This window comes from Rattus rattus, chromosome 1 (assembly GCF_011064425.1).
Source record: "Rattus rattus isolate New Zealand chromosome 1, Rrattus_CSIRO_v1, whole genome shotgun sequence".
In the NCBI taxonomy this organism is placed as follows: domain Eukaryota; kingdom Metazoa; phylum Chordata; class Mammalia; order Rodentia; family Muridae; genus Rattus; species Rattus rattus.
In genome coordinates, this window is record NC_046154.1 from 152,186,758 (window position 1) to 152,210,069 (window position 23,312).

Sequence of the window (23,312 nt, forward strand, 5' to 3'; positions counted from 1 at the left end):
CTACCCCCAACCTGTTTTTATTTCTACATGTTGTAAACAAAAATGATAGGCTTTTACCTTTTTCTCACAAGTTGATGATGGTTTAAAAGACTATTAAGAATAACTTCAGTTGAACATAGGTTATGGTTTCTGATGCTCTTTTATAATTCTAGATTGACATCTACTTTTGTCTGTGTTTTATTAAGTGTTCATTCTTTGTTGCTCTGAAACTTGAGGTTACTCTTACATTGACCTGCACTGGGTGCACTCCCTGCTGTCCATATGTTTTAATTGTTTTGATTCTTTTAGTTTGTTTTTGTTTTTGTTTTTGCCTTTTTCCCCCGTGTTTCATTTTTTAATGGTTTTTGCTGCTACCTATAAATTCTCATTTACTACTAAAGGCAGCTAGTGTGTTTCTCATCTTAGTGATTTTACTTTTAATTTGTAGACTTTTTTCTCTTTTTAAAGCACATTATTTTTCATTAATCATTTTATTCGTTTACATCTCAAATGATATTCCACTTTTCCCAGTCTCTCCTCCACAAACCCACATCTCATAACCCTCCCTTTGTGTCTATAAGAGTACTTCTCCAGCTACTTACCCACTCCTGCGTAACCACTCTAGCATCCACCTATGCTGAGACATCAAGCTTGCACAGGACCAAGGACCTCCCCTCCCATTGATGCCAGATAAGTCAATCCTCTGCTACAATGTAGCTGAAGCCATGAATACCTCTATATATATTCTCTGGTTGATGGTTTACTCCCTGTGAGTTCTGAGTGGGCCACTTAGTTGATATTGTTTTTCCTATGGGGTTGCAATCCCCTTCAGTGCCTTCAGTACTTCCCCCAGCTCTTCCATTGGGATCCCTGGACTCAGTCTGATGTTTGGCTGTGAGTGGCTGCATCTATATTAGTTACGTGCTAGCAGTACCTCTCAGGGAACAAAAATAGCAGGCTCCTGGCAACAAGCATTGCTTGGAATCAGCAATAGTGTGGGGGTTTGGTGTCTGCAGATGGGATTGATCACTGGGTGGGGAGGTCTCTGGATGGCCTTTCCTTCAGTATCTGTTCCATATTTTGTCCATGTCTTTCCTTTGGTCAGGAAAATTTCTGGGTTAAAAATTTTGAGATGGGTAAGTAGGGATGCCTCAACTGAGGACCATGCCTATCTATTGGAGGTGGTCTCTACAGCTTCTTTCTCCCCTTTGTTGGGGATTTTGGCTAAAGTCATTACCATTGTGTCCTGAGAAACTCTTGCTTCTCTACAGTCTGGGACTTTCTACTGGCTTCCCCCAGTTCACTATCCCCCACTGCTACATATTTCTATTCAATTTCCTGACCCTCTATACTTCTCCGCAGTCCATTCCTATACCCGATTCTGTACCCCTTTTCCCTCCTCTTCCTCTTTCCTTCCCTCTACCTCCTGTGATTATTTCATTCCCCTTCCCGTGTAGGATCGAAGCATCCGTACTTTGGTCTTCATTCTTCTTAAGTCTCCTATGTTGTGGGTTGTTTCTAGGTTATTTTTAGCTTTTGGGCTTATATTCACTTCTCAGTGAGTACATACCATGTGTGTTCTTTAGTGTTAAGGTTACCTCACTCAGGAGATATTTTCTACTTCAGGAACTATTTTCTAATTCCATCCATTTGCCTGAAAATTTCATGAAGTCATTGATTTTAATAGCTGAGTAGTACTCTGTTGTGTAAATGTACCACAATTTTAATATCAATTCCTCCGTTGAGGGACATGTAGATTGTTATTTCCAGCTTCTAGCTATTATAAATATGGCTGCTATAAACATATTATAGCATGCCCTTGTTATATATTGGAGCATCACTTAGGTATATGCCCAGGAGTGATATTAGCTGGGTTTTCAGGTCTATTTCCAGTTTTCTGAGGAACCTCCAGACTGTTTTCCAAAGTAATTTTAACAGCTTGCAATCTCACCAGCAACTGTTCCGCTTTCTCCACATTCTAGCCAGCATCTGCTGTCAACTGTGTTTTTGATCTTAGCCATTCTGATTGGTATGAAGTTGAATCTCAGGGTCATTTTGATTTCCATTTCCCTGATGACTAAGGATGTTGAACATTTCTTTAGGTACTTCTCAGCCATTCAAGATTCATCAGTAGAGAATTCTTTGTTTTGCTCTGTACCCCATTTTTAATAGGATTATTTGATTCTCTAGAGTCTAACTTCGTGAGTTCTTTCTTTATTTTGGATATTATCCCTCTATTGGACATAGGGTTGGTAATGATCTTTTTCAATCTGTTGGTTGCCATTTTGTCTTATTGTCATTGTCCTTTGTCTTACAGAAGCTTTGCAATTTTATGAAGTACCATTTATCAACTCTTGATCTTAGAGCATTAGCCATTCGTGTCTTTTTTTCTTTCTTTTTTTTATTAATTTTTTTTATTAACGTGAGTATTTCTTATTTACATTTTGAGTGTTATTCCCTTTCCCGGTTTCCGGGCCAAAATTCCCCTGTGCCTATGTATTCAAGGCTCTTTTGCACTTCCCCTTCTATTAGTTTAAGTGTTTCTGGTTTTATGTGGAGGGCCTTGATCCACTTGGACTTGAGCTCTATACAAGGTTATAGATATGGATTAATTTACATTCCACTACTTGTTGACCTCCAATTGAACCAGCAACATTTGTTGAAAATGCTCTCTTTTTTCCACTGGATGGTTTTGGCTTTTTTGTCAAAGATCAAGTGACTGTAGGTGTGTGGGTTCATTTTTTGGTCTTCAATTCTATTCCAATGATCTACTTGCCTATCTCTCTACCAAGACCATGAGGTTTTTATCACTATTGTCCTGTACTACAGCTTGAGCTCAGGGATGATGAATCCCCAGAAGTTCTTTTATGGTTGTGAATAGTTTTCGCTCTCCTGGGTTTTTTTGTTATTCCAGATGAATGTGAGAATTGCTATTCCTGTCTCGGTGAAGAATTGAGTTGGAATTTTGATGGGGATTGAATTGAATTTGTAGATTGCTTTTAGTAAGATGGCCATTTTTGCTATGTTAGTCCTGCCAATTCATGAGCATGGGAGATCTTTAAGTCTTCTGATGTCTTCTTTGATTTCTTTCTTTAGATATTTGAAGTTATTGTCATACAGATATTTCACTTACTTGGTTAGAGTCAAAAATTCTACCTCAGAACTCCTATAGCTGATAAACAACTTCAGCAAAACATCTGCACATACGGTTCTTGTAGCAATATCTTTGTCAAATATTTCTGGTGAAGTTTCATTGGACATGAAATCTATGGATTTCTGAGGCATAAATCTCCATACAAACTCTAAAAAACTAAACAACTTTCCAGCCAATTTATATATTTATTAAAAGGCTGAGGGAAGATGTTAGAGAGTTAGGACAAAACCTTTAAAACTCTTTTTGAAAATACATCTCCAATCAGGATTGTAGTTATTTGGGAGTTTAGAGTAGATGAATTTCAGCTAAAGAACTGGCTGAATTGATAGTAGATTCAAGGGTGACTCCAGAAATTTCATGAGACTTTGTCTCGCAACAAAAATAAAAGATGCTACAACGTAGCTCCATGGGAAATGGCTCCTCCTACATGTACAAGGCCCCAGTTTCAACCCTCAGTAACACCCAAAACAATTTAAAGTTTCTTACTAAACCAGCATCCTAAATCTAAGTACCAAATTGCCAGGAGCCAAGCCTACTTTTACACCCTTTGTTTCAGGAATGTTCTCAGAAATGTTTCAGGCCCACTTATGCAGCCTCTGTGTCTGGGAAACCCAGCCAGTTATCTGTTCTTGTTTTTTTTTGTTTTTTTTTTTGTTTGTTTTGTTTTGTTTTGTTTTGTTTTTGTTTTTTTTTTCCTTCAATTTTTATTAAATTGCATATTTCTTATTTACATTTCAAATGTTATTCCCTTTCCTGGTTTCCTGACCATCAGCCCCCTAACCCCTCCCCCTCCTCTTCTATATGTGTGTTCCCTCCCCATCCACCCTCCATTACCGCCCCCCCCCAACAATCCCCTATACTGAGGGTCCAACCTTGGCAGGACCAAGGGCTTCCCTTTCCACTGGTGCCCCAACAAGGCTATTAACTGTTACATATGAAGCCAGCAGCAAACCACTGAACTGAGAACAGGACCCCCATTGGAGGAATTAGAGAAAGGTGTGAAGGAGCTGAAGGGGCTTGCAACCCCATAAGAACAACAATACCAACCAATCAGAGCTTCCAGTTATCTGTTCTTATCAGTACACCCACAATTTATTGTTTAGGATTACAGGAACCGAAAAGAACAATGGGATGTTGGTGAGGGTGATGAATTGGTCTTGGGCCCTGTGTAGTCTTCCTGTTTATTTTTATAAGCCACTGCCCTGAAATGAAGTTTGAGAGCTTGATCAGACAAAGGACTTGCTCTCCTTCTTTTGTGTCTCCTGTCCCCCATTCTTTCGCCCCCTCCTCAGGTCTCTGCTGAACCCACTGCAGGTTGGGGCACAAAGTGGTTGCATAGGTGGGCTTTGTGACTAGTGTGTCAGTTAAACTTTCATTAAGTTAGAGGATACTGGGGCTTTTGTTAATTATTATTGGTTATTTTATTTATTTATATTTCAATTGTCCCCTTTTCCCTGTTTTTTTTTTTCTCCAAAAACCCTCCTACCCCATTCCCCCTCCCCCTGTCTCTATGAGGGTGCTCCATCCACTTCTGTGTCATCACCCTAGCATCCTCCTATGCTGGAGCATTGAGTCTCCACAGGACCAAGGGTCTCTCCAATTGATGACAGATAAGGTGATCTTCTGCTATATGTGCAACTGGAGCCATGGGTCCCTCCATGTGTACTCTTTGGTTGGTGGTTTAGTCCCTGAGAACTTCAGAGCTCTGCAGGGTGTGTGTGTGTGGGGGGGTTAGTTGATATTGTTGTTTTTTCTATGGGGTTGAAAACCCCTTCAGCTCCTTCTATCCTTCCCCTAACTCTTCCATTAGGATACCCATGCTCAGTCTGATAGTTGGTTGTGAAGTTATCATCTCTCCTGCACAGGAGCAAACTCTTTAATAATGTGTGTGTAAAATTTAATCATTGAAATTTTTCATTTAATCTTTTCTTAGATTCCAAAGTCAACTTACATATTTTCAATCTGGTAACCTCTAAACTTGAGTTATAGTTGTTTCCCAGTATAAAGAAATTACCTCACACTAAAAGAGACTATCATAGAGAGACAAAGGACTGACAGAGGGACTGAAAAGGGGAGTTTGCAGGATTAAGAGGAACTTTAAAAGCCAGGAAAGATGGCAGAGGGGAAGACTTTGGGGATAGTACAGCTAATAATACTGTGGAACCAAAGGAAAATTACACAAGCTACACCCCTCCCCTATGGAAAATTCCCCTGCCAGGAAATTCCACCAGTTATACCTCCCCCACCTATTTGTGGTTTTGTGACCTAGTTATGCCCTGTCCTCTGTGACCTAGTTACACCCAGTCCTCAGAGTCCCATGACTATCAGGTAGTAGTCTCATGGGTGGCAGGACCGCCAGAGGCTTTCCACCACCCAAAGAGGTCACCAGTAATAGAGTAACCACGACATGGACCAATGAAATCAAGGGGCGAAGGAGTCCAACCCTCATAGAGACCATTGTATGCTTCAATTTCCCCCTCCCCATTCCTACAGCCCTTGTGGTTTTTGTGCTTAAAAGTAACATGTATCTGTAGGGCGGGGTTCTTCTCCTTCAGTTCCTGTCTGAAGGCTGAGGAACCCTGGCATGCTGGAAATCTAAATTAATAAACCTCTTGCTGATTGCATCAAATCTCGGCTTCAGTGGTCTTTGGGGACAAGCGGATCTTTTGTGGTGGTCCTTAGGGTCCAACATTTGGGGGCTCGTCTGAGATCGTGCTTGCCCCCTTGACTTACGCACACCGGGTTCGGGGGTATGCTCGAGCTAAGGCTATACTCTGTGTTTTATGTTTCGTATTGTTTTCTGTCTTATATCTTACTGGTTTGTTTCTGTTTTGGGTGCCCAGAGAAGGGTTGGAGACCCCTCAGTGGTCGCTGTGGGTCCCAAGAGGGGCTTAAAGTTGTGATGGGCAGACATACTGGACATCACAGGCCACTGCCTGGAGGACACTCTAGGTGAGGGAAGATTTCTAGGGGACGCCTTAGAATCCCACTGGGAAAGAAAAGTGGAATCTGCTCCCCTTCATCCATCTTCGGTGAGCTTTAGAGAACTCCTGTCTGAATCAGTTTTGGTTTTGTGGCAACCTCAAGGTGGCCACTTGCTTTTGTTTTTGTGTGCACTTCTGTTTTTGTCTGTTGTTCTTTTGACTGTCTTTCTGTGTGACAAACGGATGATGGAACAGTCACTGTCTACCCCTCTTTCTCTGACTCTTGACCATTGGACTGAAGTTAGAACAAGGGCTCATAATCTATCTGTAGAAATAAAGAAATCTAAGTGGCAGACCTTATGTGCCTCTGAGTGGCCCACTTTTCAGGTAGAGTGGCCTCCTGAGGGTTCCTTTTTTCTTAGAGGAAGTGAGATTTAGTGAAGAACAGACTCTTTCAGCCAAGATCTTCTGGCCATTCTGGCCATTCCCACATTCTGGTCTAGGAGGATTTGGTTCTCTTTCCCCCTCTGTGGGCTTGGACCTTTGTTTCACTTTCAGGGAGCCTCAAGAGTGAGAGTGAGGTCTTGGCCCTCCAAGGAGTGCCTAGAGATGAAATCAACAACAAAATGGACAAGCCTGTTGAAAAGGAGATCTATCCAGACCTCCAGACTGACCTGCTTCTCACAGATCTACACCTCCTTATCTTCCTACTCTCATTCTGCAGCCAGTTGTGGTGTCCCAGGCAGCCCCTGTCGACACCCCGCCTGCACCCTTGGCCTCAACTGAGAATGCTATAGAAGTGGAAGTAGAGGAGGGTGCGAGGGAATAGCCAGCCTTGGGTACAAGGAGCTGCAGGATAGGGACCTCAGACACCACTTCCGTGTTATCCCTTAGAGCATATGGGCCACCCGATGATCAAGGTAACCAGTCCCCTCATTATTAGCCTTTTTCCTCTGGTGATCTGTATAACTGGAAAACCCGCCATTCTTCCTTTTCGGAGAATCCCCAGGCCTTAACAGAATTAATTGAATCTTTGGTTTTCTCCCACCAGCCCACATGAGACAACTGCCAACAAATTCTTCAGACCCTCCTCACCACTGAAGAAAGACAGAGAGTCCTTTTAGAGGCTGGGAAAAATGTTCCTGGCAATGACAGGAGGCCTACACAGCTGCCCAATGAGATAGACGCGGGCTTCCCACTGACTCGACCACCTTGGGACTTCAATACGCCTGATGGTAAGGAGCATCTGAGGGTCTACTGCCAGGCTTTAGTGGCAGGTCTCCGAGGGGCAGCGAGACACCCTACCAATTTGGCTAAGGTAAGGGAATCTACTCAGGGTCCAACCAAGTTGCCCACTGTGTTCTTAGAATGGTTGATGGAAGCTTTCCGTAGGTTTACACCCTACGACCCCTCTTTGGAGGAGCACAGAGCCACAGTGGCTATGGCATTCATAGACCAGGCAGCCCCTGATATAAGGAGAAAGTTACAAAGATCAGATGAATTGCAGGGATTTTCCTTGTAAGATTTAGTGAAAGAAGCAGATAAGGTTTATAATAAAAGAGAGACAGAAGAAGAGAAAGAGGAAAGAAGACAGAAAGAACAAGAGGCACGTGAATTAAGGCACGAGAGGAGACAGGATAGAAACCTAACCAGAATCTTGGCCACAGTGGTAGGAGAGAAGAGAGGACAGGAAGAGAGGTACCAGGGCAAAAGGCAGTCTTTGGGGAAAGACCAATGGGCATACTGTAAAGAAAAAGGCCGTTGGGCCAAAGACTGCCCAAAGAAGAAGCGGAGACCGCCCAAGACACGGGCCCTGGCCCTAGAAGACAGTGATTAGGGAGGAAGGGGCTTGGACACCCTCCCCAAGCCTAGGTAATGTTGAGTGTGAAGGCGAAGCCAGTCTAGTTCCTGGTAAATACGGGGGCTCAACACTCTGTCCTCCTCAAATCGGCCGGTCCTCTCTCAAACAAAAGATCTTGGGTTCAAGGGCAACCGGGAACAGACAGTATTCCTGGACTTTCCGAAGAACGGTGGACCTTGGCGTGGGCCAGGTAACCCACTCATTCCTGGTCATCCCAGAGTGCCCCTACCCCTTGCTAGGTCAGGATTTGCTGTCCAAAGTGGGGGCCCAAATTCACTTTCACCAAGATGGGTCCACGGCAGAGGAGTACCACTCCAAGTTCTCACTATGAAAGTAGAGGATCAACACCAGTTATATGAAGTCCCCAAAGTTACTTCAGTGGATATGCAGGACTGGATGACTAGATTCCTTCGGGCATGGGCGGAGAGAGCTGGTATGGGAACTGCAGAGGTGAGAACACCAGTCATAGTTGAAATCAAAGCCGCAGGCACCCCAATAGCCGTCCAACAATACCCCATGAGCAAGGAGGCCCAAGATGGTATCTGGACCCACATTTTGCGCCTTCTAGAGCAGGGGATGTTGGTGTGATGCCAATCTGCCTGGAACACCCCTCTTCTACCTGTTCAAAAACCAGGAACCAATGATTACTACCCTGTCCAGGACTTGAGAGAAGTTAACAAACGAGTGACCTTACCGGACTGTGCCCAATCCTTATAACCTCTTGAGTTCATTGGCACCTGAAAGAATCTAGTACACAGTGCTAGACTTAAAAGATGCCTTTTTCTGTCTAAAGTTGAGCCCACAAAGTCAGTCTATCTTTGCTTTTGAATGGAAAGATCCTGCCTCTGGGATTTTGGGGCAGCTGACCTGGACCAGACTGCCTCAAGGATTTAAAAACTCTCCCACCATTTCTGATGAAGCCCTGCACCAGGACTTGGCACCTTTCTGAGCGATGAACCCCCAGGTGACACTCTTGCAGTACGTAGATGACCTTCTTTGGGCAGCAGCTATGAAAGACGATTGTGTCCGTGGAACAGAGGAACTCCTGAAAGAACTCAGCACCCTTGGGTACTGCGCCTCAGCTAAGAAGACTCAAATTTGTCAACAGCAGGTCAGTTACCTTGGGTATTCCCTAAAAGATAGGAGGCGATGGCTTTCAGAAGCCAGAAAACAGATGGTGGTACAAATTCCAGTTCTCAGGACCCATCGACAAGTCAGAGAGTTCCTGGGAAGGGCTGGGTTCTGCCGCCTATGGATCCCTGGGTTTGCAGAGATGGCTGCCCCTCTTTACCCTCTCACCAGGGAAAGCATCCCCTTTGAATGGGGGAAAGGACCAGCAACAGGTTTTCAACGACATTAAGCGGGCCCTACTATCAGCCCCTGCCTTGGGACGGCCTGATGTGACTAAACCTGTCCACTGCTATGCATTGCAAAGGGGGTCCTTATTCAGAAGTTAGGACCCTGGAACCACCCGGTTGCCTATCCATCAAAGAAACTAGACTCAGTGGCTGCTGGTTGGCTGGCCTGCCTCTGGATTGTGGCAGCCATAGCAGCCTTGGTCAAGGATGCAGACAAACTGTCTTTGGGACAAGACTTGGTGGTAACAGCCCCACACGCCTTAGAAAGTATAGTGAGACAGCCTCCTGATAGGTGGCTGACTAATGCCAGAATGACTCATTACCAGACGCTGTTACTAAATGCTGACTGTGCTAAGTTTACCCCTGCTGCTGTTCTAAATCCCACTTCACTACTGCCTGACCCCAAGTTCGGGACTGCAATCATCCACAACTGTCAGCAAATCCTGGCTGAAGTACACGAGAGTTGAGGAGACCTTACTGACCAACTGCTCCCAGACGGATATCACTTGGTTCACTGATGGAAGCAGCTACCTAGAAGGAGGTAAGCAATGGGCCAGAGCAGCAGTATTGGGTGGGAAGTGCACCATATGCGCAGCTCCCCTGCCTGAAGGCACATCGGCCCAGAAAGCAGAATTAATTGGCCTGACCAAGGCGCTAGAGCTAGCCAAGGACAAAAAGGTAAACATCTATACTGACAGCAGAAATGCTTTTGCCACGGCATATGTGCATGGTGCCATATACCAACAATGAGGACTTTTGACCTCAGCTGGCAGAAAGATCAAAAACAAGAACGAGATCCTGGCCCTATTAGAGGTCTTGCATTTGCCAACCAAGGTGAGCATTATACACTCCCCTGGGCATCAAAAGGGTGGCACCCCAGTAGCCAAGGGAAATCAACTGGTGGACCAGGTGGCCTGAGAAGTAGCTAACACAGATGGGACAGTGTCGGCCTTGGCAGTTCAGGAATCACCACCAGAGAAAACCCCAGCCTTCACCTGTACCTGTGATGACCTTAAGAAGATGGCTAAGTTAAACAAAGACTTTAATCCCACTTTGGGGTTTGGAAGACTAAGGTGGATAAAAACATTCTACCACCAGAAGAGGCAAGGTCCATGATCCAGCAGATGCATCAATGGACTCACCTGGGTGCCAGAAAGTTGATCTCCACTATGTTAAAAACAATCATATCCTGGGACTAGCTACCATGCCTGACGAGATAGTGCAAGCTTGCATACTGTGTGAAAAGGTCAGTGCCTGCAGGAACAAGATGGAACCAGGAAAGAAACTGAGAGGAGACCGCCCTGGAGCCTATTGAGAGGTAGACTTCACTGAGGTTCTGTTGTAAGACCCCATAGTGGCCTTACCTCAGGAGTGCAACCCACAGAGCACAGATTAACAAAGTGACCGCTGCAATAGCACGCAGGTTGAAAGGTTTTAAATCCACGTACGTGGGGTTGCTCATCCATGCAGGGAGAGGCAACCCCAAACCCAAAAAGCACATGACTTTTATTCATTACAGAGGGCAGACTTCAGCAACAGGGTTAGCTGGCCTATTCTCATTGGTGGCACACAGGACAAAGGATCTGGTCAGGTATTGGCTGACCCGCTCAAGGGGCTGTTCTTGGCTCAGTTGGTCACTTTCCTCATCTAGTCCTACACCTGGCCTTGCCGAATCACTGGGAAAGAGCTAAGTTGGCACGTACCTTAGACAGGGTGGGGGAGGGGGTGAACTGCGTAGTCGGGCAGGGTCAGGATGACATCTTGCGGTTGTTCTTGGAATATACCACAGAGAGGGGGAAGGGGTCTTTCTGAGAACAGTTGTTTTTTGTTGTTGTTGTTGTTGTTGTTGTTGTTGTTGTTTTGTTTTGTCTTAATTAGCTTATTCAGAATCTTGATCACAAAAACTTATTTCAAATCACTGGGCATCATGACATTAGATGTATCTCTCAGAAGTTTATCTTAGGCATCCTGACCACCAGATGTATTTCTCAAAACCTTGTTTTTAAAAAACTATGAAACTTTATTTCTTCAATTCACCCTGCCCAATATGGTAACAAGTATCTCTTAGTTTTTGTAGATACCTTCTCTGGTTGGGTTGAGACTTTCCCCACCAAGCACAAAACGGCCATGGTAATCCTAGAAGAAATCTTTCCTCAGTTTGGAGTCCCCAAGGTAATCGGGTCAGATAATGGCCCGGCCTTCATTGTCCAGATAAGTCGGGGAGTGGCCAAGTATTTGGGGTCAGATTGGAAATTACATTTACAGACCCCAAGTTCAGATCAGGTAGAAAGAATGAATAGAATATTAAAAGAGACCATGACTAAATTGTCCATGGCAACTGGCAGTACAGACTGGACAGTCCTCCTTCCTTTGGCTTTGTTCCGTGTATGGAACACCCCTTCCCGTTTTAGCCTAACTCCCTTTGAGATACTCTATGAGGCCCATCCCCCTTTGACAACCTTAGGAGAAGTGATTGAACTGACCTGTTATAGTAATAATGATTTATATGCCAGACTAAAGGGACTTCAAGTGGTCCAGAAAGAAGTGTGGGCACAGCTTGCTGAGGCTTCTCAACCAGGAAATCCCCAGACAACTCACCCCATTCCAGGTCAGGGACTCGGTTTACGTACAGTGTCACTGCTCCCAGACACTTGAGCCTTGGTGGAAAGGACTATACCTCATCCTGCTCACATCACCCACTGCGGTGAAGATCGATGGCATCGCCACTTGGATCCACATCTCTCATGTCAAGGCTGCGCCACCCCCAGACCTGCTAAAGATCAGACTCCGACACTCACAAAAGGTGTGCGTCTGGTGATCCTAGTATCCCTCCTTGACCCCAACCATGCCTCTCCTGAGGGACACAGCCTTCATCAGACCCAACGACTCACATGGCAGGTACTATCACAAACGGGGGATGTAGTGTGGCCCACGAGTCACACTGCGCCTCCCTGGACTTGGTGGCCACAGCTATTCCCAGATTTATGTGAATTGGCAGCCAGCATAGATACTTGGGATATTCCTGAGATAGATCCTCGGGAACGAGTCCCAAGCTGCAAGTCAGGAAGATGCCCATGCCCTTCTTCAGGTGGTATAGGGAACCAGAAATTTAGATGTAGCCACCCCCAACTCCAGGCCAGACTCCGAAGACAGGAGTTATATGCCTGACCCCGAGATGGTGGAAATAGGGGCCTAGTGCACAGATATGGAAGAGCTGAACATTTCTACTGCAGAGAGTGGGGCTGCGAGACCACTGGCACTGCCTACTGGAAACCTACGTCTAGCTGGGATGCTGTAATCATAGATCATGCCCACCCTTATGAAACAGAAGAGACAGGTATCAAAAATGAATGGTGGCAGTGGTGCCTGGGTCAGGGAACACAAGGAACTTGGTCAGGACAAGGAATGTGTCTCAATTTTACCTGTAATAGACTCAATATTACTTTCACTGATAAAGGAAAAGAAGACCGAGAATGGGTAATAGGGAAACAATGGGGCCTCCCTCTGGATATGATACCGTCTTCTAATGACCATCAGGTTGAAAATTGAATCCTTGGCCCCAATTGCCATAGGGCCAAATGGGGTACTATCACCGCTTGCTTCTCCACCTCGACAGGTGACCATCCCTACTACCCCCGAAACTGAAACTCAGACTTCCTTGGCCCCAGCCCCTGAGACCACAGGTAGAATGATTAATCTATTTGAATGGGCTTTCAAAGTTCTCAATGCCACTAACCCAGAGGCTACCGAGGCCTGTTGGCTTTGCTATGAAATCTCTCCCCCTTACTATGAGGCCATAGGATATAATACCAACCTGCTGCCCCAGCAGCCTCTGCAGAGAGCTGTCAATGGCAACAAAGAAGGAGAGATTCAAAACTAACTATGTCACCTGTCTCTGGAAAAGGATTATGTGTCGGTAACATCCCAGCTACACATGCTCATCTTTGCTCCCATAAAGGTCCAGTAACAAATCAGTCTAGATACCTATTACCACCCTCAGATGGGTGGTGGGCCTGTAGAAATGGCCTCACCCCTTGTGTCTCTTTAGAAGTCTTAAATAATTCCCAAGACAATTGTGTTTTAGTCCAGCTAGTCCCTGGAGTCATCTACCATCCAGAGGAATCTTTTCTTGATGAGTGGCAAGGTACCTATACCAGAGTTAGAAAAGAACCCATAAGCATAACCCTAGCGGTGCCCCTAAGACTGGGAATGGCTACTGGGATAGGAACCAGAGTAGCAGCGCTAGCCTAACAACCAGGATATTATAACCAGTTGAGAGAAGCAATAGATATAGATTATTCAGGCCATAGAAGACTCTGTCTGAAAACTCCAGGAGTCTTTGACCTCTCTGTCTGAAGTGGTAATGCAAAACAGCAGGGGCCTAGACTTGCTCTTTTTACAACAAGGGGGCCTGTGTGCAGCCTTAAAAGAAGAATGTTGTTTCTACCTAGACCATCCTGGGGTTGTTAAAGATTCCATGGCCAAAGTGAGAGAACGCTTAGCTAGCAGACAAAGAGAAAGAGAAAGCCACCAAGGATGGTTCGAGTCCTGGTTCAATAGGTTCCCCTGGTTTATCACTTTAATTTCCACCCTCCTGGCACCCTTACTAATTCTGCTTCTTTTGTTCACTTTTGACCATTGCATTCTTAATCGCTTAGTTGCTTTTATCCAAGAGCGGGTAAGTTCTGTCCAGGTCTTAATGTTACAATAACGGCATCAGACCATATCTACAAAGGATGAGTTATGATTCCATGATTGAAATCATCCAGAAGAAAAAGGGGGAATTGTGGAACCAAAGGAAAATTCCACAAGCTACACCCCTCCCCTAAGAAAAATTCCCCTGCCGGGAAATCCACCAGTTATACCTCCCCCACCTATTTGTGGTTTTGTGACCTAGTTACACCCAGTCCTCAGAGTCCCATGACTCTCATGGCCTGCAGGACTGCCAGAGGCTTTCCACCACCCAGAAAGGTCACCAGTAATAGAGTAACCACGACGTGGACCAATGAAGTCAAGGGGCGAAGGAGTCCAACCAATCCTTTTATGCCTCGATGTCCCCCTCCCCATTCCTGCAGCCCTTGTGGTTTTTGTGCTTAAAAGTAACATGTATCTGTAGGGCGGGGTTCTTCTCCTTCAGTTCCTGTCTGAAGGCTGAGGAACCCTGGCATGTTGGAAATCTAAATTAATAAACCTCTTGCTGATTGCATCGAATCTCGGCTCCGGTGGTCTTTGGGGACAAGCGGGTCTTTGGTGGTGGTCCTTCGGGTCCAAAAATGCCTTCTAAGTAAAATACATTCTTCATAATTATACTAATGCTTCTACGGAGAAACAAAGAGACTGTAGCACACAGAGATCTGAGACATTATTGATGGTGATGAAGAAATTTCTTCAGATCAGTAAAATTCATAACGTGATGGATAATCTAATTCACCTTACAAGTTGGCAGACGAGCACTACTTCAACAGATTACTATTACTATTACACTGGTCATACAACACAATGGACGTTTTTTACATACCGATAGAGTACAAATAAACAAGTGATTAACTCAGCTCTAGAGGAGGGAATAGGTATTCTTAGAAATTCCATAACATTTTCATTTGGCAAATGTATAAAGATGTGTGTGATACCAAAAGGAAATATTCCATCTCTAGTATATGGGGAAGAAGTCCTACACAGTAATTGTGTGGCAAGTGATCTTGTAGGTTATTCAGTTCTTACAGCTCCATTGTACTGACATCTTTTGCAGGGCTTCCCCATCTTAAATCTTTTACTATGTTCTTTCTTTTACATTTTTATTTATTTATGTGTTGTTTTATGTATGTCTGTTTATTTAAAGAAAACTCTATGTATGACTTCCTGGGTTTTGCAGTTCAGGTCAGCCTATAAATCACAAAGATCCACTTGCTTGTGTCATCAGAGTGCTTGGTCTCACATCTCTGGATGTGGTCCACACCTAATTTGATGGTTAAGTATTTGGACTTTTGAGAGATGAGGCTTAGGTGTGCTATTAACATTGAATTGACAATATAATTAATTGGAACTCTAGGGATGGTTTAAATATGGTGAGTTTTTATATGACACTGCTTAAGTTTTTGGAGCCATAAGTTAAACTGTGCTTCTTTATGTCATTGGAGTGAGGTTTTGAAGGATATTGCAGACCCTAGTTCTTGAGTTTATCCCTTCCAGGCTTGGATGCATCTCTCCAATCATGTCCAGGGATGAGTCCCTGCAGTCTGTGAATACATTGATTACATAGTAAATGGACATTAAAATGATATATACAATTAAGGTTAACCTAATATTAAAATAAAGATTATCCTAATTATATAAAATAATCCAATAATCTTAATGCAAAGGCCATCTAAATGCTGGAGAGTGAGAGATGGAAGAATCAGTCTTGGGGGAATGAGATGTAGAAATTGTTGAACTTGCCATTGGCTAGATTTGAGAATAGCCAAAGGTCAACTGGGCAAGCTATATGAAAAGCCTTGGAAAGATATAAAGGAAAAGAAAATGGGTTTCTGGGAGCCCATAGACAGTAGTGCATGCTTGCCCATACTTTATTTCTACCTATTAAGACCATTTTAGATATAAGATTTTAGACTATGAGATAATTTTGTGCTGTCTTCAGCCCACACATCTAATGGTAGTTTGTTATAGCAACAGTAGAAATATAATATCAGTTTTATGGTACAGCTTTCTTTACTATGTATTACAAGCTATCTGTTATGCTTATATAATCTTTGAAAAGGAAAATGAGATTATTTTCTCCAATCCAGAAGCAGTCAAAAATTTTCCAAATGTTTCGTGATTATTAAGCAAAAAAAGCAAAGCTCAAAGCCAGGACATCTGATTGGACTATATGTGCTATCTACCCTACAGCAATGTACTAGTCAGCCCTATATTATAGCTGTCAAGTTTTGCAGGAATTAACTTAGAATGAGAAAAGTTTTCATTGACTCACAGATGAGATTTTGTACTCACATATGACAGCCTCATATTCTTTGAGTTTCTAGTGTAGGTGACCCAGGTCAAGATTGAGAGAAATGATTCTCAGTACAAGCCTGGAAGGGATAAATTCAAGAACTAGGGTCTGCATTATCCTTTAAAACCTCACTCCAATGGCATAAAGAGCTAAACCTATGCTTCTGGGGGGGCCTTTGAGCCATTCAGTGTCCAAACTATCATAGACATTGACCTTAACCTGAGAGAATAGTTGACAAAATAATAGGAATTTGACTGTGAATAATTGTATAGTTGTGTACATTCAGGTATGTTTATATTTTTCTGTGAACTAGCTTCATGAAAATAACTGCACAATTTTGTGACCTAAATTCAATAAATACAATCCTCAGAATGAGAGAATTAATTTCATAAAATTATATCTCCTATTGCACAGCAGACATACCACATGTATTAACAACACATATACATAATAATAAAAAACAAAAAAAGGGGTTGGGGATTTAGCTCAGTGGTAGAGCGCTTGCCTAGCAAGCGCAAGGCCCTGGGTTCAGTCCCCAGCTCCGAAAAAAAAAAAAAAAAAAAAAACCAAAAAAAAAACCAAACAAAAATTTAAAACAAGACAATAAATGTATTAATATTCAGAAATAAATGTGTTAACATTTAAAATATATTAACATTCAAAATTTAATTTACCTACTAAAAAAGTAAAATCAACTTTTTAGATCTTTAATTCTACTCATTTCCTTATTTATTCATGTTCATCTAAAATGACATATTACAAAATCCATTGTTGCAGCCAGTTAAGGCCTATCACCAAAGCATAGCACCAGAATTTGGGGCCCCAAAACCCCAAGAAAATTTAGTTGTGTAAACTGGTAAAGAAGGCAGACAAAGGAAGACCCTGTAACAAGTTTGCTACACTAGTTGAAAGCTGAACTCAGGGTTCAGCTAGAAGCTCTGCATCAAAATAAAAGATGAAGAACAAAAAGAAATACACTGAACATTACCGACGGACATCGACAATCATGAGTCCACACATAACTATACACACACACACACACACACACACACACACACACACACACCTACAAGCACACACACCACAACACATATTTATACAAAACGACCATAGTGCTGAGAAATGTTTATGAATACTGAAAACTGTGAAATTTTATGTGTAAAATATAAACTCATTTTAAATTAAAATTGAACATCTAAATTTTAATTATAGTGACTGAATCGCAAGTGGAGTTTCATTTTTTTCATTCATAGGCCTCAGCTATAGCTACATACATAGGATTTTCATTCATTCGTTTTGGGGTTTTTTTTAGAAAGGGGAACAAAAATATTCATAAGAGGAGATATAGAGACAAAGTTTGGAGCAGAGATTGAAGGAAAGGCCATTCAGAGTCTGCCCCACCTGGGGATCCAGCCCATATACATACAGCCACCAAACCCAGACAATATAGTTGATGCCAAGAAGTGAATGCTGACAGGAATCTGATATAGCTCTCCTGAGAGGCTCTGCCAGAGCATGACAAATACAGAGGTGAATGCTCGAAGCCAACCACTGAACTGAGAACAGGGTCCCCATTGAAGGAGTTAGAGAAAGGATTGAAGGAGCTGAAGGGGTTTGCAACCACATAAGAACACCAATATCAACCAACCAGAACTCCCAGGGACTAAACCACCATCCAAAGAGTACACATGGACAGACCAATGGCTCCAGCTGCATTTGTAGCACAGGATTTGTTGGGCACCAAAGGGAGAAGAAGCCCTTGGTCCTGCCAAAGCTGGATCCCCCAGTGTAGGGAAATGTCAGGGTGGGTAGGTGGGAAGGGGAAGGTAGATGGGTGGGGGAAGGGATAACATTTGAAATGTAAATAAAAAATACCCAATACCAAAAAAAAAAAAAAAGGAAGAAAAAAAGAACAGTGTAACAGATTTTGTCTGCCCTCTAGTGGCCATATTGTATAACTTTACATCAGTTTTGTATAAAATGCATTTTATGTGGCTGACAGTAATTTAGTTTTTAAAGTGTTCAATTATTACTTTAGTTTAAGTAAAATACCCAAAAATAAAATTTGGTTTCTCCATATATACAAAGTATAAAATGTAGAATATTTAATTTTTAAGTATAAGAATTGTACATTATTTCCATTTATTGTTGAGATTATAATAACATAATGTTTCCTTTCCTTTTCTCACCCCAAACATTCCCAGAATGTTTTCTGGTTCTCTTTCAAATTCATTATCTCTTTTTTATTGATTTTTGTTGTTGTCGTTGTTGTTGTTATTGTTATTGTTCTCTGTGTGTGTGTGTGTCTGCGTATTATATTCTTACCTATGCAAACCAGTCTTGTAATTCTCTACCATGTCATTGTATGTATATGCTTTCTGGGTGACAATCTTATAAACATAACAAAATAATTTTTTGATCATAGAAAAATAAAAGAATTGAAAACTGAATATCAGCAAAGAATATGTGCAGAGTCTCATTACCTAATATGCCCTATAGAGTCGCATTAATGTGTCTTTATATGGCATGTCTGTCAATGCCACTCTATAAGGCCTGTTAGGTAGTGCAACTCTATATGTCAAGTTATGTAATGTGGTTCTGTGTGGCATGATAGGTAAAGTGAGAATGTACAGCATGTTAGATAATGTAATTCTATAGAACATAATTAGATCATGTGAGGCTATACACCATGTTACATAATGTCTGTACAGCATGCTAGGTAATGTTTGACTCTGTACAGTTTCTTAGGTAATGAGTCCACACAGCATGTTCTTTTTTGAGTAATGTAACTGTGTATAGATTGTTACACAATGTGTGTCTGTACAGCATGTTAGTTCATGTGCATCTGCACAGCAAGTTAGGTAATGTAAATAAGTTCAAGTTAGGAAACATTAGCACATTTGTTAGGAAATTTTAGTCTCTACAGCATGTTAGCTGTTTTGAGTCTCTACAGCATGTTAGTCAATGGAATTCTGTACAATACATTTGTTAGGTAGCATGAGTCTGTACAGCACATTTGTTAGGTAATGTCAGTATGTACAGTATATATTTTAGGTGATGTGAGTCTGAACAGCATGTTGGATAATGTGAGTCTCTACAGGATATCACGTAAAGTGAGACTATACAGCATGTTTGTTAGGTAATGTGAGTCTGTAGAGCATGTTAAGTAAGGTGAGCCTTGCAGCATGTTAGTAGATATAGTATATTAAGTAATGTGAGTCTGTTTAGCATGCTGCATAATGTGAGTCTTTATAGCATGTTTTTTAGGTAATGTCAGCCGGTCCAGCATGTTTGTAAGGTAATGTGTGTCTGTAACGCATGTTAGGCAAAGTAAGTCTGTACAATATGTGAGGTATTGTGAGTCTGTACAACATGCTATGTGATGTGATTCTGTACAGCATGTTTGTTAGGTAATGTGAGTTTACACAGCATGTTTGTTAGCTAATGAGAGTTTGAACAGCCTGTTAGTAATTTGAGTCTGTTCTGCATGTAAAGTAATGCTACTCTGTACAGCTAATTAGGTAATGCAACTCTGTAAGGCATGAGAGAAATGCAATTGTGTATGGCATGTTAGGAGATTTGTTTCTTCTGAATGTTGGACAATGAAAAGTGTATGGCATGTTAGGTAAGGGGACTGTGTTCAGCATGTTAGGTAACGTGAGTCTTTCCAGAGTGTGGTATGTTAGCTCATACAAGTCTATATGGCACGAGAGGTTGTACAACTTTCTGTGGCATGCTAGGAAATGTGAATCTTTTTTTAACGCTTTTATTGGATTTTTCATTTACATTTCAAATGTTATGACCTTTCATGGTTTCCTGTCCATAAGCTTACTTCTCATCCCTCTTCACCCTTCTTCTAAGAGGATGTTCCCCCACCCATCTGCCCACCTCTTCCTGCCTACCTGTCCTGACATTACACTACACTGGGGTGGGGGGTTCCCAGATTGGCAGGACCAAGGTCCTCTCCTCCTTTTGGTGCCCAACAAAGCCATCCTCTGCTACCTATGCAGCTGGAGTCATGGGTCTATCCATGTGTATTCTTTGAATGGTGGTTTAGTCTCTGGGAGCTCTGGTTGGTTGGTATTGTTGTTCTTCTGGGGTTGCAAACCCCTTCAGCTCCTTCAATCCTTTCTCTAACTCCTTCAATGGGGACCCTGTTCTCAGTTCAGTGGTTGGCTTCGAGCATTCACCTCTGTATTTGTTATGCTCTGACAGAGCTTCTCAGGAGACAGCTAAATCAGGCTCCTGTCAGCATTCACTTCTTGGCATCAGCCTTATTGTCTGGGTTTGGTGACTGTATGTATATGGTCTGGATCTCCACTGAGGCAGACTCTGAATGGCCATTCTTTCAAACTTTGTCTCCATATCTCTCCCTATCAATATTTTTGTTCCCTCTTCAAGAAAGGACTGAAGCATCTCACTTTAGTAATCCTTCTTGAGCTTCACGTGATCTGTACATTGTATCTTGGGAAATCCAAGCTTTTGGGCAAATATCCACTTATCAGTGAGTGCATACATATGTGTTATTTTGTGTCTGTTTGTGTGATTGGGTTGCCTCACTCAGAATATTTTCTAGTTCCATCCATTTGCCTATGAAATTCACAAAGTCATTGTTTTTAAAGCTGAGTAGTACTTCATTGTGTAAATGTACCACATTTTCTGTTCCCCCAGTGAAGCATCTGCACTTTGGTCATCTTTCTTCTTGAGATTCATGTGGTCGGTGGATTGTATCTTGGGTAATCTGAACTTTCATTAGATGCTTCTAAGTCATTCGATATTCCTTGGATATAGCTCTGTACCCCATGTTTTAATAGGGATATTTGATTCTCTGGAGCGTAACTTCTTGAGTTCTTTGTATATATTGGATAATAGTTCTCTATCAGATGTAGGATTGGTAAAGATCTTTTCTCAATCCGTTGATTGCCATTTTTCCTAATGATAGTGTCTTTTGACTTACAGAAGCTATGCAATTTTATGAAGTCCCATTTGATGATTCTTGATTTTAGAGAATAAGCCATTATTGTTCTCTTCAGAAAAATTTCCCCATTGCCTATGTGTCCAAGGATCTTCCCTACATTTTTGTCTATTAGTTTGAGTGTATCTGGTTTTATGTGGAGGTCCTTGATCCACTTGGATTTGAGCTTTATACAGGGTGATAAGAATGGATTGATTTGCATTCTCCTGCTTCTTGACCTCCAGTTGAACCAACACCAACTATCAAAAATGCTATTTTTTACTGGATGCTTTTAGCTACTTTGTTAATGATCAAGTGACCATAGGTGTGTCGGTTCATTTCTTGGTCTTCAATTCTATTTCATTAATCTACTTGACTATCTCTATTACAACACCATACAGTTTTATTGCTATTGCTCTGTAATACAGCTTAAGGTCAGGGATGGTGATTGCCTGAGAAGTTCTTTTATTTTTAAGAATATTATTTGCTATTCTGGGTTCTTTGTTATTCCAAATGAAGTTGCAACTGGCTCTTTCTAACTCTATGAAGAATTGAGTTGGAATTTTGATGGGGATTGAATTGAATCTGTAGATTGCTTTTAGAAAGATGGACATTTTTACTATATTAATCCTGCCAATCCATGAGCATGGGAGATCTTTCCATCTTCTGAGATCTTCAATTTCTTTGTTCAGAGACTTGACATTCTTGTCATACAGATATTTCACTTGCTTGGTTAGAGTCACACTGAGGTATTTTATATTATTTGGGACTATTGTGAACAGTGTCATTTCCCTAATTTCTTTCTCAGTCTCTTTATCCTTTGAGTAAAAGAAGGCTACTGATTTGTTTGAGTTAATTTTATATCCAGCCACTTTGCTTATGTTGTTTACCAGCTGTACACATTCTCTAGTAGAATTTTTGGACTCACTTAAGTATACTATCATATCATCTGCAAATAATGGTATTTTGACTCCTTCCTTTCCAATTTATGGCTCTAACTAGGACAGAAAGTACTATATTGAATAGGTAAACAGAGAGTGGGCAGCCTTGTCTGGTCCCTGATTTTAGTGGGATTACTTTAAGTTTCTCTTCATTTAGTTTGATGTTGGCTACTGGTTGGCTGTATATTGCCTTTATTATGTTTAGATATGGACCCTTTTATCATGAAGGGGTGTTGAATTTTGTCAAATGCTTTCTCAGCATCTAATGAAATGATCATTTGTTTTTTTTTTCTTTGAGTTTATTTATATAGTGGATTTCCTTGATGGATTTCCATATATTGAACCATCCCTGTATCCCTGGTAGGAAGCCTACTCAATCATGATGTATGAACATTTTGATGTGTTCTTGGATTTGATTTGTGAGAATCTTATTGAGTATATTTGCATTGATATTCACAAAAATGGTCTGAAGTTCTCTTTCTTTGTAGGGCCTTGTGTGGTTTATGTATAAGCATAATTGTGGCTTCCTTTAACCAGTTGGGTGGTTCCTTTTGTTTCTATCTTGTGGAATAATTTGAAGAGTATTAGTATTAGGTATTCTCTGAAGATCTGATAGAAATCTGTACTAAACCAATTTGGTTCTGGGCTTTTGTTTTTTGGTTGGGAGACATTTAATAACTGCTTCTACTACTTCAGGGGTTATAGTACGTTTAAATTGTTTATCAGATCCTGATGTAACTTTGATATCTAACATCTGTCTAAAATATTGCATCCAGATTTTCCAGATTTGTTGAGTAGAGGCTTTGGTAGTAGGAACTGATAATATTTTTAATTGCCTTAGTTTCTTTTTTATGTCTCCCTTTACATTTCTACTTTTGTTAATTTGGATACTGTCTGTGTGGTCTCTGGTTAGTCTGGCTAAGGGTTTATCTATTTTGACAGTCTCAAAAAATCAGCTCCCGGTTTTGTTTATTCTTTGTATAGTTCTTTTTGTTTCATGGTTGATTGGTTGATTTCAAACCTGAATTTGATTAGTTCCTGCCATATACTCCTCTTGGGTGTATTCGCTTCTTTTTTTTCTAGAGCTTTCAGGTATGCTGTGAACCTGCTAGTGTATGCTCTCTTCAGTTTCATTTTGCAGCCACTCAAAGCT

General features: G+C 41.8%; 1 pseudogene; it reads left to right on the forward strand.

Moving 5' to 3' along the window:
- The window catches only part of LOC116905791, a 114,123-nt pseudogene extending 102,192 nt beyond the window's left edge, over window positions 1-11,931 (forward strand).
- Window positions 11,932-23,312: the final 11,381 nt, after the last annotated feature.